This window comes from Lolium perenne, chromosome 7 (assembly GCF_019359855.2).
Source record: "Lolium perenne isolate Kyuss_39 chromosome 7, Kyuss_2.0, whole genome shotgun sequence".
NCBI lineage: Eukaryota > Viridiplantae > Streptophyta > Magnoliopsida > Poales > Poaceae > Lolium > Lolium perenne.
In genome coordinates this window covers 162,810,069-162,827,611 of record NC_067250.2, presented here as the reverse complement: position 1 = coordinate 162,827,611, position 17,543 = coordinate 162,810,069, and the positions used below count along the sequence as shown (strand labels likewise).

Here is a 17,543-nt window from a genome sequence, read left to right as displayed (position 1 = left end):
GGTTTAGGAAAAAATCCAGAGGAGAATAGAGTGTATGCCATTTTGCAATTGATGCCTGCCATGTGTTTGTGAAAATGGCCGCATGAAGAAAATGTTGGAAATTTGCAATTCTTTTTGGTGGAGCTCAATTATATATTTAATGTGATAGAATGGTGGTGGTGGTGTTCATTTTGGTGGAGGTTTGCAAAGTTTCAAATTTGGGTTCATCTTCACTTTGTTTCAACATCACCATTTGTCAAACTAATTCTGGTCAACCTGGTCAACATTAGCAATGGTGGTCAACATGAAAGTTGTTCACCTTGACAAGGTCTTGGATGACATGGCAAGAGTTGACCAAGGTTGGTTTGAAGAAAAGTCAAAACCAGGGGGTAAAGTAGGGAACATTTTATAAAAGTCACTTTTGACCATTATCACATGTATGTAGGTTTTGAGATTTGCTTTGGTTTGATTCTTGTTTCTTTGATGAAATTGTGTTTGTTTATCATATATAATAGTTTTACAAACCATAGATCAAGCAATGGTGGCCTTTGGTGAAGATTTGCAAAATTGGCCTTATGTGTATGTGAGGGAAATTGGGATTATCTCACTAATTGATTTCTCTTCATTTGATTTGACTTTTCTTGACTCTAAAGTGATTCTTATTAGTTTAGAAACATTTTCAAACCATTGAAACCATTTCAAAAGGTCTTGCTCAAAGATTTGCAAAAATGGCCATAACACATAAGAGGTGATGTGTCATATTTCATTATTCTTGTAAATTGTTCCTCTTGCTTTACTTGGGCATGGGTTAGGGTCAATTTAGTATTAGATTAGGTTTAGGGGTGGTTTCACATCATTTGGTCAAGGTTTAGAGTCATAGGGCAAGAATTGGGTATTATGGCTATGTGTCACATATGCCTCTATGCATATGTTGCATTTGAGTTTTAATTTGACTTGGCTTGACTCAAATGGTGTTGTTGAGTGTTGAAATGGTATATAGGAGGGATCCCACCATTCACAACATGTATTAGGGTCAATATTCTTAATTTCCCAGATTTGCTATTTTACTCTCATATGCCTCTATGGCATGTTTAGTTTCTTTTTATTTTCTGTGGAAACAACTTGGATTTGGTTTGATAAATACTAGTTTAGGTGTATGAAGGTTTTACAAACCTCTAAACAAAGTAGAAAGATCTAGGGTAAAGATTTATAAAAATAGCCATAGGCACATATACCTTTTTCTTATTTCATTTCCTTTTATTTTATTTTAACTAGGATGGTGAAAAGAGGGGTGAGGTTTAGGGTTTAAGATCATCTCAAAATACTTTAACAAGCAATCATGGCAATAGCACAAGAATTAAGCAAGATTACTATGCATCAAACTTAATTTAATAAAAGGTTTTGTTGGTTCCAAAATTTGGAACTAGGGAAATTCATTTGTTTTGTTTTGAATTTTTGGGATGTTACAAACCCTTCCCCCTTAAACAAATCTCGTCCCGAGATTTTAAGAAAAGTTAGGTTCCTAAGAGAGATTGAGCATTTTATTAACAGGAAGACATACTTGGCATGGTCTGGGGTGCTTCCTGAGCTTCAGTGGCATTCATGTGGTCGAGACGGCCGTTGTTGTTGTTCTGGTTCCTTCTACCTGCGAAGCGACGCTGTTGCTGAGCAGGTGCAGTGGTATTGGCGGCAATCTTGGCAAGCTTCTTGGGGCACTCATTGGAGTAGTGACCCACAACTCCACATTCATAATAGTTGATTGTTGCCTTGTCTTTGGGGATGATGGGGGTGGCATTGCTTCCAGTCCTTGGGGCAGTATTGGTGTTGTTGTTGTTTTCATTGTTGTTGTTGTTGTTGTGGTGGTTGTTTTTGTTGTGGCTGTTGTTGTGGCTGTTGTTGTTGTTGTTGTTGTTGTTGTTGTTGTTGTTGTTGTTGTTGTTAGGGTGATAATTCTGAGCAGGGGCTTCTGTATCTTGGGGTGAATCCTCCATAGGAGTTGTTGCGGTACTTCTGGATATGGTGGGGTCCATTCTGGTTCATCATTCTGCGCTTGCGGTTCTCATTGGCCTGATGCAGCTTTCCTTCCATATGTATGGCTGAGTCTACAAGGGCTTCCAAGTCAGCAAACGGAATGTTCACTAACACAGTTTGCATCTCATCATGCAGTCCGTTCAGAAATCTTTCCTTTCTCTTCTCATTGGTGTCGGTCTCATCCGGGGCGTACCTTGACAGAGTAAGAAACCTGTCGCGGTATTCCACCACGGACATCCTTCCTTGCTTGAGTTCACGGAACTCGTCTCTCATCTTCTTGATCAGTCCTTGGGGCACGTGGTATTTGCTGAACTTCAGCTTGAAGTCTTCCCAGGTCATCATCTGTCCCACATTCATTGCACGGGCACTTGTCCACTAGGCTCTGGCAGGTCCTGACAGGTAGTGGGTGGCGAACAGTACTTTTTCTGTGGCTTCAACTCCCGCAACTTCGAGGTTGTTCTCCATGGTCTGGAGCCAGTCATCAGCATCAAGGGGCTCTTCAGTCTTGTTGAACAAGGGTGGGTTGGTGTGCTGAAAGTTCTTCAGCTTCGATCCAGGGTGATCGTGGTTTCCGTGGCCTTGATTGTTCTGAGCTATCTGTTGCAGTGCAGCAATGTTGGCTTGGCGTTCAGCTCTTTCGGCTTCTCGGTCTGCCATCATCGTCTGCAGCAGTTGCATCATGGCATCCTGGGTGGTGTTGCGGGTTGGTGGGGCCATCTGAACATTGAGGTAGATGATAAGATAAGAGGGAAATTTCTATGGTTTGTTTGGTTAAAGTTTAAAAAGTTCATAATATTGAAAACTTGAGTAGTGTTGCGGGGGTAAAAACCAACAACACTTTTTCATTCATACCAAGCATCACACATTACAAATCTAACACACCGTTGGTTTGAAGAACCATTCATTCGTTCTACGATACAAGGGGATCCTGATACAACTCACACATACGAAAGTGCTTAAAATGATACTACTCTTCAGGGGGGATTCTTCATCTTCACGGGTAATGTGCTTGGTGAAAGGCGAGGGCGTTGTCCAACTCTTTGCGGGTCTTGTACAGCATGTAGTCGAGGTAGGCAACATAGTGGTTCATCTCCGGGTGCGGGGGCATGATTATTGGTCTTCCCATGGTGTCATGTCCTGGGTAGTAAATGAAGCGGGTATTCTCGAGCTTGTTTATATTCTGTCCGCACAGACGGGCAATTGCTTCTTGCATAGCTCTGACTAGTCCTTCCTTCCATGTGCTTCCCTTTACAGAAAACCAGATGGTTTCCCATATTGGGGCTCCAAGCTTTCCTCTCAGATCTGTAGTAACTTCCCACCGAGGTGGTCCTCCCGATGGATTGTTGAGGGGTATTCCGAAGAACTCGGGATACGAGCGTCCTAAATACTCAACCAGTTGTTTCAAATCCTTCTCGAACATGAGGTTTCCTCCGTGGCCAAGCTGATAAGACTTGTAGGTGTACTCCATCTGTGAAGAATTATGATGAGTAAGTTAGATAAGTGTGTCAAAATTTTAGGTAATAGTATAAGAAGAATAGAGCATAACTTTCTTATTTTGAAAAAGATCTCAATGATAAGAGGGAGAATAAGTTTTCTTAAATATTCACTTCATTTGTTTTGAAACTAAATTTTTCAGACGTCCATTCTAACTAGGGTCTCCTAAGGTCAACAATGGCTCTGATACCAACTTGTCAACACCCAGATTTTTAAGTCCAGATGCCTATTATGCCATTCCTCGCAATCCCAGGAATATCGTTTTTGCGAGACATAATAGATTGATATCACAACACATCATTCATTACATACCATAATCGTCTTACAAATAAAGGATCACATGATCCAGTCTCATTACAATAATAGAAGTTCTATTGATCCATTACATAACACATAGCGGAAGCGAAAGTAGCGTAGTAGTAGTCCATCTATTCCACAGGCAACTGTTGACGTCAGGAGTGATCCTAGTTGTCATAGACATCCTGCTGTCCTTCTTCCGGGTTCTGGTACTCGTCTTCATAGTCTAGCCATTTGAATAGCCAGGGACACAGCCATGAGTACTTTAAAGTACTCGCAAACTAATACTAAGGTAAATACTATCAACTATAGTAAGGGGGTTCTAAGCTCTAGTTTCATTTGCATAAAAGCCAGTTTTATTTCATAAGCACTTTTAATAATCAAAGCCTCTTCAATTAACTAACTCAAGTGGGAACATTAGTGTCATTCCCACAACTCAGTGGTGATTCAAAGTCAAAGTAACCTTTCAATTCAAATCACAAGTCACCATTCATATTTTTAGAAAAATTCTGATGACGGAACAGTATGGCCTTTCCAACTGTCAATAACCGCGGACGCGGCTATTCGAATAGGTTTAACTCTGCAGAGGTTGTACACTTGTGCCACAACAATTGCAATAGTTCGTCAGGGGTAACTGGCCCTGATTTATCATACGCAGTACGCGAACTACCAATCCTAACCTTTCATTTACATACTCTAGTATAGGCACCTCTCCCCATGAGCTTGGCCTCCCAGTGAAGACACACCGTCAGCCTGGGAACTGCACAGGGCTTGGGCCGGACATTCACCTCATTTCACGTTATTTCACATCACTTCACCAGTAACGGAGGCAGCCTCAGCATAACCCCTATGACGCTTGTTCAGAGGGAACCCATACTAAAATACATAAGTTTCCAGCTAAGCCTTACCCAGATTCAGGTATTGTGGGGGTACTTCTAAAATTGGAATGGTATCGCATCCGAACCCAACCATCAGTTTTGGAAAAATTCACCAAGTCATTCACCAGTCATATTCACCTTCAAACTTGTGACGCCTCGGAACCGGTACCATGAGGATTCCAGCGATCCCGCCGAAATCCGCACGATATCGATTCAGAGACGCCCTCCGACATGACGTGCGCGAAGAATCACACACGTGATGCCAGAGGAATTAACACGAGCGGTAACATTACAACAGGATTACAATAGAGCCCACAAGATACATATATTACAACAACGACTCCAACGAGTCAAGATACAAATATACAATACAAAGATCCAAATCATACAGAAGATCGAATACGTCCGGGTACGGACAAGATACAAATTGGACTAAGAGTCCTGAAGATAACCAGTGGCGTCCATAACCCTGCCCAGGCCAAGCCGGAAGGGTAACCTTGCTAACGTCGTCATCTTGTACCTGTCAAAGTCGGGCCATCGGTTGACGACAAGAGGGAGGAAGCAAAAGAGAAAGGGGAAAAGGCGAGAGTAAGTACCAAGGAACGAACTCCGGCACGTACTTAGCGAGACTAGAAATGTCTATGCTCGCCGGGCGAGTATAATATATATATCGCCGGGGCTAGATGGTAGGTTTAGCGGCAGCAAAACTATAACCAGTAGAGACACGCTACAACATCCGTCTAATCAGATAAGATAAGAGAGCGCACAAGGTGACAGATAAAATACTACACAAACATAACCCAGCCGATTACACATATCCCCTCCAACAATTGCGAAGAGGCAATGTAAAAGGCACTCAACGGTGGACAAGTTTTATTAGGTATCGGTTGTAGTAATGCTATATTACTACGCAAGTTATTATCAGATTATTAACAACAAGTATAAGGTGTAAGTTGTTCTATGATCAAGCTATACAATTCCAAGTCGTCCATAACCGCGGACACGGCTTATCGATAAGATGTACACCCTGCAGGGGTTGCCCAAATGTAACCATACGCATGCTCGACCCACTTACGACAGGTGGATGTCTCACAACAAGACCGTTCCCAGTTCAACAAGAAAGTCTAGGGGGGCCACCCGACTAAGCTACCCGTAACGAAGTCCGGCCGTACTCCGAAGCGGACTCAGGGTTTGCGTTAACGGCTAGGCGTGCAAACCACACACTTCGCTAAACGTTCCGCGGGGTACAGTACAGAATATAAACACCCGAAGGCAACAGGAAGTAAACACCCGAAGGCAACAATATATAAACATGCATGCGCCAAATAAAACCAAGGTTGTGGCCCCCTTTTCAACTGACTTGAGAAAAGGTAATGGGTGAGGGGGGTCCCAATAATCGTCCCCACGCATGGGTAGAGCTCTCAATCTCGGAACAGATAACAAGAACTCGGGTCCTAGGGGACATTAGCGAGTCAAAGTTTCGATGCTTTCGCAAAGGGGCTCACAGATGCCTCTGCTTACAATTTTAGTTGTTAACAAATAAGTAAAGCATGTGTATCTCCAACAACTGATATAGCATGTGATAACCTCCCAATAACCCAAAATTCCCGATATCAGATCGAGATAACAACAGAGCCTAAACACGCCTACGACTCGCAAGGCTCAAACATCAAGCAACCGCTATGGGTAAGGAATGATACATATAGGAGTATTATGGTAAACAAGTGGAATAGGACACGTGATTCGATAAAGAATCGCAACATAGGGATAGCAATGCGAGGGAGAGAGTAAAATAGGTGAAGAGAGGGGGCTCGCCTGTGGAAAGCTGCAGAAGAACTTGTCGGAGAACTCGTCGTATCTCACATCACCACTTCGCGATCCTATCCGAGAAGAAGCAAATGCTGGTACACACAACATATGCAAGTCTTACTACTACGAATAAAGAAGATCCAGCATGATCAAGATGATATGCATGACATGGCATGTATGATGCGATGCACTTATCCAATTTAAGCGGGATCGGAATCCCGGACAAGCAAATTATGTTGGAGTTGCATTTTCTACCGGCAAAGTTAAGGGTTGAATATCATGGCATAACATGGCAGGGGTTCGCTACTCAATATTAAACGGAGCAGGGAAAACCTTAGGTGGAAATCCAAAATACTCCGCATATATGTGAGGTGAACATGCACAACTATCAACGCGCGTCATGATGCGAGATGCAAACAGATGAATGGATGGCATAATCATGTTCTTCACATTTTTCTGATCAAAATTGATATAGAAAACGTTTTATTTCGAGTTACCATTCAAAAGATATTGATAGTTTAGGGTTTTGTTAATTTAAAATAGTTAATCAGATTTTATTTAATACGAAAAGGACCTGGAAACAAAGTCTGACCAGGGGAGGGACCCCGGGTTGCTTTACTAAACTTCCAGGGGTTATGCATAAAAGGTGTCGCGTCAGGGAGCGCGGGTTAAAAAGAATAAGATGCAGGGTGTCATGTGCAAAACTGGATTAGATCTGGATCTCAGGGTGTTTTCTCACCGGAGGGATCTGAGCCGGAGAGGATGACGGGTGGGGTCGTCGAAGAGGACGTGGCGCTAGCGTGGCGGACGACGTGGCGACCTTGTGCTGCTGCTGTTAGTTTCTGACGAAACTGAAGAGAGGAGGGAATCAACGACGCGCGTCTGCGAACGAATAGCGACGGCGACCAAAAATTGGGGGCGCACGCGAGATTAAAAGAGGAGGAAAGGGGGCGGTGAGGCTCACCGGAGGAAGGACGGCGAGGAGGATGGCTCGGGGATGACGAAGGAGGTCAGGGGCGGCGAGATCCGTGGCAGAGGAGGCACCAGGTCGAGCACGGGGGTGGCGCCTCCAAGCGAACCGGGACACGGGCGTGGGCTCCTGGGATACGCCGTGATGCGCCGAACCTGATGGTGGTGGCGCCGGTCGAAGGGGACCACGAAACCATGCCAGCGACGAACATCTGCGAGGTACGGGCGCGGTCACCACCGGGGTAAACCAAACCAGAGAGAAGGAGGGCCAGAAAAAGGTTGTTGAGACGCGCCTACTCACCGCGAAGACATAACCGTGCTCAGGTAGGTCAGAGGAGGGCCAAAACGCCTGGAATCGACGGAGAAGACTGTCGGGGTCGGAGAAGAGACGAGGTCGCCGGCGTGGATTGGAGCGGCCCCCGGCTCGGTTGAGGGTACGAGTAGAACGAGGAGAGAGAGGCGGAGCTCGTGGTGGTAGCGGCGCAGCTCGGGGTGGTCGCAGACGACGGGACGATCAAGGAAACAACAGAGCCTGAGAGGAAAACCCTCTCCTTCGGTGCTCTGCTTGGAGGAGGGGAAAGAAGGGAGCGGGTGAGATTGGGGTTGCGTGGAGGAGCGGCCTCCACGTCCAGAGATAAAGCAGAGACGGGGTAGACTCACGCGCCCGGCGTGGAGGCAGGGAGGAGGACCACTGCGCTGCTGTCGTTGTCCAGGCCAGTGGCGTGAAGAGCGTGAGGGAAAAAAAGGAACGGGGAGGAGACCGAATCAATCGACGAACAGGTACGCCAGAGAGAGGGAGAAGAAGTGGGCCGCCGAGTGGAAGGAGAAAAAGGCCTGCTGGGCTGGGCTGCTCGGATAGAGAGAAAGGAAAAAAAGAAGAGATGGGTTGGGCTGAAAGGAAGAGAGGGAGAAAAGTTAGGGTTTGGGTTTTGTTAAAAGAAAAAGGGAGGGGAGGTTTTTTAAACCATATGAGAGGGGAAACAAAATAATATAGTGTTTATAAAATAATTTTATTTGTAAAACATGGATGATATGATGCATGATGCATGATGATGCACAAAAGAAAAGAACAACCAAAATCTAATAGGGGTACTACCCTGGGCCGTTACAATCGACACCACTAACAAGGAACCTCGCCCCGAGGTTCCATGTCAAGCCAAGGGGAAGTTGGTTAAACTATCGAGTCTTCTTGTACCATGTTGACAATCACCCGACCTCGAGGTGGAACCTTCTTCTGGCGAAGTGTTGATCTTCTCGACACCACTAACAAGAATTCTTGCTCCACGTAGATCGGCGACACCACTAACAAGAAGTCGTTGTTCCGGTGTTGATGATACGCCTCTGTCGGAATACTCCGAAGATCGGACCTAATAGGTGAGGCAAAGATCGTCCAACCCACGTCGGAACCTGAGACTCGAGAAAACTCAGATAAGAGAGAAGACTCAAAACTCGCAAAGATAAGAAGAGAAAGAATAGAGGTAAGGAGAAAAATCAGAACTAATCAGATCTATCGAACGAATTTTAGAAAATAGTTTTGACACTCTAAACTCAACGACCATTGGCAAGGCTATCCTACAGGCTGGACTAGTGGGGTACCGCAACCTGAGCTCTGATACCAACTTGTGATGCCTCGGAACCGGTACCATGAGGATTCCAGCGATCCCGCCGAAATCCGCACGATATCGATTCAGAGACGCCCTCCGACACGACGTGCGCGAAGAATCACACACGTGATGCCAGAGGAATTAACACGAGCGGTAACATTACAACAGGATTACAATAGAGCCCACAAGATACATATATTACAACAACGACTCCAACGAGTCAAGATACAAATATACAATACAAAGATCCAAATCATACAGAAGATCGAATACGTCCGGGTACGGACAAGATACAAATTGGACTAAGAGTCCTGAAGATAACCAGTGGCATCCATAACCCTGCCCAGGCCAAGCCGGAAGGGTAACCTTGCTAACGTCATCATCTTGTACCTGTCAAAGTCGGGCCATCGGTTGCCGACAAGAGGGAGGAAGCAAAAGAGAAAGGGGAAAAGGCGAGAGTAAGTACCAAGGAATGAACTCCGGCACGTACTTAGCGAGACTAGAAATGGCTATGCTCGCCGGGCGAGTATAATATATATATCGCCGGGGGCTATATGGTAGGTTTAGCGGCAGCAAAACTATAACCAGTAGAGACACGCTACAACATCCGTCTAATCAGATAAGATAAGAGAGCGCACAAGGTGATAGATAAAATACTACACAAACATAACCCAGCCGATTACACATATCCCCTCCAACAATTGCGAAGAGGCAATGTAAAAGGCACTCAACGGTGGACAAGTTTTATTAGGTATCGGTTGTAGTAATGCTATATTACTACGCAAGTTATTATCAGATTATTAACAACAAGTATAAGGTGTAAGTTGTTCTATGATCAAGCTATACAATTCCAAGTCGTCCATAACCGCGGACACGGCTTATCGATAAGATGTACACCCTGCAGGGGTTGCCCAAATGTAACCATACGCATGCTCGACCCACTTAAGATAGGTGGATGTCTCACAACAAGACCGTTCCCAGTTCAACAAGAAAGTCTAGGGGGGCCACCCGACTAAGCTACCCGTAACGAAACCCGGCCGTACTCCGAAGCGGACTCAGGGTTTGCGTTAACGGCTAGGCGTGCAAACCACACGCTTCGCTAAACGTTCCGCGGGGTACAGTACAGAAAATAAACACCCGAAGGCAACAGGAAGTAAACACCCGAAGGCAACAATATATAAACATGCATGCGCCAAATAAAACCAAGGTTGTGGCCCCCTTTTCAACTGACTTGAGAAAAGGTAATGGGTGAGGGGGGTCCCAATAATCGTCCCCACGCATGGGTAGAGCGCTCAATCTCGGAACAGATAACAAGAACTCGGGTCCTAGGGGACATTAGCGAGTCAAAGTTCCGATGCTTTCGCAAAGGGGCTCACAGATGCCTCTGCTTACAATTTTAGTTGTTAACAAATAAGTAAAGCATGTGTATCTCCAACAACTGATATAGCATGTGATAACCTCCCAATAACCCAAAATTCCCGATATCAGATCGAGATAACAACAGAGCCTAAACACGCCTACGACTCGCAAGGCTCAAACATCAATCAACGGCTATGGGTAAGGAATGATACATATAGGAGTATTATGGTAAACAAGTGGAATAGGACACGTGACTCGATAAAGAATCGCAACATAGGGATAGCAATGCGAGGGAGAGAGTAAAATAGGTGAAGAGAGGGGGCTCGCCTGTGGAAAGCTGCAGAAGAACTTGTCGGAGAACTCGTCATATCTCACATCACCACTTTGCGATCCTATCCGAGAAGAAGCAAATGCTGGTACACACAACATATGCAAGTCTTACTACTACGGATAAAGAAGATCCAGCATGATTAAGATGATATGCATGACATGGCATGTATGATGCGATGCACTTATCCAATTTAAGCGGGATCGGAATCCCGGACAAGCAAATTATGTTGGAGTTGCATTTTCTACCGGCAAAGTTAAGGGTTGAATATCATGGCATAACATGGCAGGGGTTCGCTACTCAATATTAAACGTAGCGGGGAAAACCTTAGGTGGAAATCCAAAATACTCCGCATATATGTGAGGTGAACATGCACAACTATCAACGCGCGTCATGATGCGAGATGCAAACAGATGAATGGATGGCATAATCATGTTCTTCACATTTTTCTGATCAAAATTCATATCGAAAACGTTTTATTTCGAGTTACCATTCAAAACATATTGATAGATTAGGGTTTTGTTAATTTAAAATAGTTAATCAGATTTTATTTAATACGAAAAGGACCTGGAAACAAAGTCTGACCAGGGGAGGGACCCCGGGTTGCTTTACTAAACTTCCAGGGGTTATGCATAAAAGGTGTCGGGTTAGGGAGCGCGGGTTAAAAAGAATAAGATGCAGGGGGTCATGTGCAAAACTGGATTAGATCTGGATCTCAGGGTGTTTTCTCACCGGAGGGATCTGAGCCGGAGAGGATGACGGGTGGGGTCGTCGAAGAGGAAGTGGCGCCAGCGTGGCGGACGACGTGGCGACCTTGTGCTGCTACTGTTAGTTTCTGACGAAACTGAAGAGAGGAAGGAATCAACGACGCGCGTCTGCGAACGAACAGCGACGGCGAACAAAAATTGGGGGCGCACGCGAGATTAAAAGAGGAGGAAAGGGGGCGGTGAGGCTCACCGGAGGAAGGACGGCAAGGAGGATGGCTCGGGGACGACGAAGGAGGTCAGGGGCGGCGAGATCCGTGCGGAGGAGGCACCAGGTCGAGCACGGGGGTGGCGCCTCCAAGCGAACCGGGACGCGGGCGTGGGCTCCTGGGATACGCCGTGATGCGCCGAACCTGATGGTGGTGGAGCCGGTCGAAGGGGACCACGAAACCATGCCAGAGACGAACATCTGCGAGGTACGGGCGCGGTCACCACCGGGGTAAACCAAACCAGAGAGAAGGAGGGCCAGAAAAAGGTTGTTGAGACGCGCCTACTCACCGCGAAGACATAACCGTGCTCAGGTAGGTCAGAGGAGGGCCAAAACGCCTGGAATCGACGGAGAAGACTGTCGGGGTCGGAGAAGAGACGAGGTCGCCGGCGTGGATTGGAGCAGCCCCCGGCTCGGTTGAGGGTACGAGTAGAACGAGGAGAGAGAGGCGGAGCTCGTGGTGGTAGCGGCGCAGCTCGGGGTGGTCGTAGACGGCGGGACGATCAAGGAAACAACAGAGTCTGAGAGGAAAACCCTCTCCTTCGGTGCTCTGCTTGGAGGAGGGGAAAAGAAGGGAGCGGGTGAGATTGGGGTTGCGTGGAGGAGCGGCCTCCACGTCCAGAGATAAAGCAGAGACGGGGTAGACTCACGCGCCCGGCGTGGAGGCGGGGAGGAGGACCACTGCGCTGCTGTCGTTGTCCAGGGCGGTGGCGTGAAGAGCGTGAGGGAAAAAAAGGAACGGGGAGGAGACCGAATCAATCGACGAACAGGTATGCCAGGGAGAGGGAGAAGAAGTGGGCCGCCGAGTGGAAGGAGAAAAAGGCCTGCTGGGCTGGGCTACTCGGATAGAGAGAAAGGAAAAAAAGAAGAGATGGGTTGGGCTGAAAGGAAGAGAGGGAGAAAAGTTAGGGTTTGGGTTTTGTTAAAAGAAAAAGGGAGGGGAGGTTTATTAAACCATATGAGAGGGGAAACAGAATAATATAGTGTTTATAAAATAATTTTATTTGTAAAACATGGATGATATGATGCATGATGCATGATGATGCACAAAAGAAAAGAACAACCAAAATCTAATAGGGGTACTACCCTGGGCCGTTACAAAAATCTCTCAATAGAATGACTCATCATTCCAAGGTTTTCCAAATCATTTCAATTCACAAGTTCCCAAATTGAGTAGTCACTTTTAATATTGAGCACTAGCAACTAGTTATGAGGGGTGCTAAGTATCTTGGAGCTTGCTAGGCTAAGTGTGATTCTCTTGTACTACTCTATAGTTCAACCAAGTAAATCATAAATCAAAAAGTAACTTTGATAAATAAAATTCAAATAAAGCTTGTAAAGTAAAAACTTGGGATAGGTTCATAAAGTAAAATGTAATGGTGCCTTGCTCTTGTAGAGCTTTGCACTTTGCAAGAATAGAAACTTGCAACCAAAATAGTTTGCATTAGTCTAGCTTGCATTGGTAATAGCTTGCCTTGATTGGTGAGGTGATCAAAGTTTTCTTGCTCTTCCTCTTGGTAGAAGACCTCTTCCTCTTGATAGTCTCCGGTACTAGCGTCTATAAGCGAATACGAGGATACAATCACCAAACAACACTTAAGTAGTCTTAATTAGCCTTATTGGCTCACACATTTGATCTAGCATCACTACTTACATTTATTCACAAATTAAGCTAGGGTTTCCTTATTTAATATTAGGAGAATAATTTCCTCTCATTGAATCTTCTTAAGATTTAATCTTCTCAAATAAATATGGATGATCACATGTTGACGAAGGTCAACACTTCACACTTATCATTTGAGAAAAATGATTTAAATGAGATTCATCATCTCATGTGATTTAAACAACCATTGTAAATTAAAAAGCTATTTTGATTTAAATTCCACAAGTGAGCAAATATGAGTCTTGGCAGTAGAGGTCATCACATTACTTCATAATACTTGAGAAAATGATTTAAATGAGGTGCTACACCTCATAGATTTAAATTCCTCACATTTGAAATTGTTTAAATGGACTAGTATTGACTACATAGCCAATATTCTGCTTCTAGCCCATGATCATGTACAGAACCTATATTATATTTTTACACAGTAAATTAGAGTTTGTTAGATGTGAATTATTGCAATTGGATTCACTTCAAAATTCAAATTGGTTGATTTTCTAGATTTATTTGAATACTGAAAGGTATCTGTTTTGTTATTTTTGCTATTCAAAATCTACACGAGATATGGGGTTGAATCCAGTGGGGTTGGCTAGATAAATTCATAAGGTTTCCAGAACATTTTGAATCACAAGATTTGGATTTGTAGATTTAAAACTATTCAATTTATAGCACAGAACAGTATTGAAATATTTGCTGAATCAAATTATTTGAATTAAGCTAGATGGGCTAGGCGGGAAACTAACTGGGCCGAAACATTTAAATAGCAAAGGGGCCAGCCCAGTAACGGTTCGGGCCTGCTGACATGGGGTCCCACACGTCAGCGACTTTACTTCATCGAAGCGGTACCTGTCAACGTTGGCCGTCGGATTAGAGAACGATCGGACGACTGTGGATCGTCGTCACCGTCGGGGGAGAGGAGCTTGCTGCGCCGGCGAGGTAGGGGGTCGGCGGCGTGACGGAGGTTCCCGCGGGGCTCTGCTGGGTGTGAGGCGATGTTGTCGACGGTGAAGAAGCGTCTGGTAGCAGCGGCGAGGCTCGGGGCGGCGTGAATCGGCGACGGTGATCTGCGGGCTCCGGCGACTCGGATCTTGCAATTGATGCGCGTCCAGCAGTAATTGGACGAGCTACGGTGGTGAGGAGGATCAGGGATGAGAGGGGAGTTGAATGGTGTGAAGAGAGCGTGCTGGGAGTGGCTCTATTTATAGGGTCGAGGGGTGCCGCGGGGTTCTGTGAAGAGGCAAGCATGGCGATGGCGGTCTGAGGCGTGAAAGGGCGCGATAGGGGGCGCGTCGTGTAGGCGACGGCTAGGCGGAGCTAACGCGCGTGAAGGGACAGTAGAGGGAGGACGAGAGCATGCTTGCGACGCTCGAATGCTTGCAGTACGGGCGCGGCAGAGCGTCGATCATGGCGACGGCGACAAGGCTTCTGCGAGCTAGCGAGCATGTCTAGTGGGTAGCTGTAGGCGTGGTGAGCGTGCGTGCCAAGTGGGAGAGGGAGAGAAGGACGAGGGCGTCCAGGCGAGTGGCGTACTGGCGTGTCCAGGATGTTGTCTGGGCGCGCTCACCGCGTGTGTGGACATGCCGTGGCGAGGTACTGGGCACGCGTGTTCGGGACCCTGGCGTGTGTCTCTTTGCTTAGGGCTGGTACGAGCGTGCTTAGGGGAGTGCAGGCAAGGCAGTAGACATGGTGAGGTGGGTTGGAGAGGACTAGAGAGGAATGGAGTGAGGGTGGCCGGCATGGATACGGGGTGGCAACAAATGTGATCATTCCCTCACTTTAAACATAGGAAAAGGGCTTGGCTTGATGCAGAGAGGGTGCAGGAACATCAATGATCAGAGATGGAAAGGGGTTTAGGCAAAAATCCAGAGGATAATAGAGTGTATGCCATTTTGCAATTGATGCCTGCCATGTGTTTGTGAAAATGGCCGCATGAAGAAAATGTTGGAAATTTGCAATTCTTTTTGGTGGAGCTCAATTATATATTTAATGTGATAGAATGGTGGTGGTGGTGTTCATTTTGGTGGAGGTTTGCAAAGTTTCAAATTTGGGTTCATCTTCACTTTGTTTCAACATCACCATTTGTCAAACTAATTCTGGTCAACCTGGTCAACATTAGCAATGGTGGTCAACATGAAAGTTGTTCACCTTGACAAGGTCTTTAATGACATGGCAAGAGTTTACCAAGGTTGGTTTGAAGAAAAGTCAAAACCAGGGGGTAAAGTAGGGAACATTTTATAAAAGTCACTTTTGACCATTATCACATGTATGTAGGTTTTGAGATTTGCTTTGGTTTGATTCTTGTTTCTTTGATGAAATTGTGTTTGTTTATCATATATAAGAGTTTTACAAACCATAGATCAAACAATGGTGGCCTTTGGTGAAGATTTGCAAAATTGGCCTTATGTGTATGTGAGGGAAATTGGGATTATCTCACTAATTGATTTCTCTTCATTTGATTTGACTTTTCTTGACTCTAAAGTGATTCTTATTAGTTTAGAAACATTTTCAAACCATTGAAACCATTTCAAAAGGTCTTGCTCAAAGATTTGCAAAAATGGCCATAACACATAAGAGGTGATGTGTCATATTTCATTATTCTTGTAAATTGTTCCTCTTGCTTTACTTGGGCATGGGTTAGGGTCAATTTAGTATTAGATTAGGTTTAGGGGTGGTTTCACATCATTTGGTCAATGTTTAGAGTCATAGGGCAAGAATTGGGTATTATGGCTATGTGTCACATATGCCTCTATGCATATGTTGCATTTGAGTTTTAATTTGACTTGGCTTAACTCAAATGGTGTTGTTGAGTGTTGAAATGGTATATAGGAGGGATCCCACCATTCACAACATGTATTAGGGTCAATATTCTTAATTTCCCAGATTTGCTATTTTACTCTCATATGCCTCTATGGCATTTTTAGTTTCTTTTTATTTTCTGTGGAAACAACTTGGATTTGGTTTGATAAATACTAGTTAATGTGTATGAAGGTTTTCCAAACCTCTAAACAAAGTAGAAAGGTCTAGGGTAAAGATTTTAAAAAATAGCCATGGGCACATATACCTTTTTCTTATTTCATTTCCTTTTATTTTATTTTAACTAGGATGGTGAAAAGAGGGGTGAGGTTTAGGGTTTAAGATCATCTCAAAATACTTTAACAAGCAATCATGGCAATAGCACAAGAATTAAGCAAGATTACTATGCATCAAACTTAATTTAATAAAAGTTTTTGTTGGTTCCAAAATTTGGAACTAGGGAAATTCATTTGTTTTGTTTTGAATTTTTGGGATGCTACACGCATGTTGCCGATTTGTTCTTTCGCGAAATTATTCGTTTACATGGTGTGCCAAATACTATTGTTTCTGATCGTGATACTAAGTTTCTTAGCCACTTTTGGAGATGTTTATGGGCTAAGTTGGGGACTAAATTATTGTTTAGCACTACATGTCATCCCCAAACTGATGGATAAACTGAAGTAGTAAATAGAACATTGTCTATGGTTTTGGGAAGAATGTTTACCTCATATGAGGGATTTTCTTACAATCGTTCGCTGCATTCTACCACTAAGATGTGCCCTTTTGAGATTGTGTATGGTTTTGTTCCACGTGCACCTATTGATTTGTTTCCTTTACCATCTTCGGTGCAAAATAATTTAGATGCTACACATCGTGCTGAATTGATATTAAAATTGCATGAGACTACTAAAGACAACATAAAACGCATGAATGCTAAGTATAAAATTGATGGGGATAGATGAAGAAAGCATGTTGTGTTTGATGTTGGTGATCTTGTTTGGTTTCATTTGCGCAAAGATCGTTTCTCTGAATTGCGCAAGTCTAAGTTAATGCCACGCTTGCAGGTCCTTTTAAGGTGTTAGAGAAAATAAATGATAATGCATACAAACTTGAGCTTCTTGCAGAATTGGGTCTGGTTAGTTCTACATTTAACATTGCAGATTTGAAGCCTTACTTTGGTGAAGAAGATGAAGATGTGTCGAGGACGACTTCAATTCAAGAAGGGGAGCATGATGAGGACATCCCATCTAATGATACAACCGCTGTACCTACAGACACACAAATAAAAGGACCAATCACTCGAGCTCGTGCCAAACAACTTAACTATCAGGTACTTTCATTTCTTGGAACTATTCCTCACATACATG

General features: G+C 44.6%; 1 long non-coding RNA gene across 1 annotated transcript; it reads right to left on the bottom strand.

Moving 5' to 3' along the window:
• Nucleotides 1-4,963: 4,963 nt before the first annotated feature.
• LOC127300970 (uncharacterized) lies at nucleotides 4,964-6,716 on the bottom strand. Its single transcript, XR_011748811.1, has 2 exons — nucleotides 6,495-6,716; nucleotides 4,964-5,199 (listed from the first exon to the last, which is right to left on the bottom strand). It is a non-coding gene; the product is annotated as an uncharacterized lncRNA (long non-coding RNA).
• Between the last annotated feature and the right edge of the window lie 10,827 nt (nucleotides 6,717-17,543).